The following is a 2330-nucleotide window of genomic DNA, read 5'->3' as shown; positions in this document are numbered from 1 at the left end:
GTTATAAACCTGTATGAACTGACTGATGTTATAAACCTGTATGACCTCACTGATGTTATAAACCTGTATGACCTCACTGACGTTATAAACCTGTATGCCTTTGCAGTTTTTATTTTATTGGGCTTTATTTTTTGCACTACCTTATAGGCTACAGTGAGGGGCCTACATAAGCCCGGGATACCAGGGTTGGAGGACAGAGGGGGTGGGGCGACTGCCTGAGAAGCACAGGCCTCATTTCGGGGTGGCAAGGGCTCTCACCTAGGAAGTGGTGACAGTGACTCAGCATCACAATTGTGTTACAGGCCAGCAGGTCACACATGGGGTTAAGGTGCTGACTTTTGTTTACCTTCTTATCTCAATGATTTTAAATGGGAGGCCAGATTTGGCCCAGAAGTTATACTTGATCAGTTTTAGTTTATATCATAAATTTAATTCCCACACATTGAAATAGTAAGTGGTGTTATTTCATTTTTATTAGAAATATTCCAACTCCAAACTCAGCAGAAGAAAAGAGGAAAAGAAATAACTAAAATTAGGGCTGAATTAGATAAAATTGAAATCAAAAGAATCATTCAGAAGATCAATGAAACAAATGTTTATTTTTGAAAAGTTTAATAAAATTGATAAAACTTTAGCTAACCTAACCAGAAACAGAAAAGTAAAATCTCTATTGTCAATCAGAAATGGTAAAGGAGAAATAATAACAGACACTTCACAAATTCAAAAAATCCTCAATGATTACTACAGAAAACTCTATTCTCAGAAATATGAAAAATATGAAGGAAATGGATCAATACTCAGAAGCACGTCACCTTCCTCTATCAATCACTGAAATAGCATCAACTATACGAAATCTCCCCAAAAAGAAAAGTCTGGGACCAATTGGCTTCACATCAGAATTCTACTAATTAAATTATTTTGAAAACTTTTGTGTTCAATAATGATAATAATTAGTGTAAGTTAGATTTTGTTACACATGCAACTGTGTAGAGTGCTTTCCAACATCAATGACTTTATCCTTTAAAGTGCCTGGGAGTTAGCTTATTCTAGTATAGACACTGTCATTTCAACAGTGCTGTGATAATTCTTTTATCTGGCTTACAGTCATTCTTAAAACTTAATATTACAATTCCAATTTTAGGTAGATGATATATTTGTTTTTATTGCAAATATATATTTGAAAATGTAGAAATATTGCTCCTACTGCATAACAAATCATCTTTAAATGTAAGACCTTAACAGAACAATAATTATTTAACTCTCATCTCTCACAGACTTGGAGTCAGCTGGGCTCAGCTGTGTGTTTCCTCTGCAGGGTCTCTAAGGAGGTGACTTTCTTGTGGAGGCTGAGGCTGTGATCATCTGGAAATCTCACTCAGCATCTAGAGATGGCACAAAAGACTCAAACAGCGGGAAGACTGGAAGAACTAGGACCTCTCAGGCATACCTTTTTGTCTCTCCCACAAGTGGCCTTTTATTGTGGGAATTTCAGGTTCAGAACAGGGATCTGGACTGAGTCCGTAAGGTGTGAGTTGTAGTGAGAGGGAAGAGACAGACAGAGAAAAGCTCAGAGGCAGATACAGAGGCAGAGAGAGGATGTGCTGTCATTTCTTGCAGAGCCTGGGAAGTTAAGCTGCATCACTTTCTCTCCATTCTTTTTGTTGAGATAGCTGCAGTGCTGGACAAAGTTCAAAGGGATGGTTATGTCTTCATTGGATAGTAGTAAAAATATTTGGGCTATGTAACAAAAATAGCACTTTTTAAAGTGGACACTAGAGGTCACTAAGCCACTGTAACTGAACTAAATACTGACATTAAACCAAAATCAAAAGGTTGTGTGAATTTAGATTTTTGCAGTTATTGAAATTGTCAAAAATAATGTAATATCATTAATAATAAATATTTTGTCATGAAATGAATGTCTTCAAAACAGGCCCCAAATGAATAAAAGAGATGGTACGACAGAAACATGGTCAACTCAAGTTTTCTGAGTCACACTAACCAACTAATATGATATTGAATCTTAGATCTTCCTGACTTGAACTGATGTGTTTCACAAATTAAATTTGATACCATTCAATGAATACATAAAAATATTATTGTGAGAAGTCAAATGCTACAGAAAAAATATACAGTAAAAATTAACATACTCATTCCTGGAATTCTGTGTATTCTTTCCCATTGTTTCTTATATAAGTTTACATATATGTTATTTCACTTTAGACTTCATTTTTATTGTAGTTTTATTAAAATTATTTATTGCTAATTGAATGGACAAGGAGACCACTCAGTGACATGGATTATAACAGGCCTTTTGTCTTTTTCTCTCT

This window comes from Otolemur garnettii, unplaced genomic scaffold, assembly GCF_000181295.1.
Source record: "Otolemur garnettii isolate 467f Iridium unplaced genomic scaffold, OtoGar3 scaffold00191, whole genome shotgun sequence".
Lineage (NCBI taxonomy): Eukaryota > Metazoa > Chordata > Mammalia > Primates > Galagidae > Otolemur > Otolemur garnettii.
Note: the sequence above shows the minus strand (reverse complement) of the source record.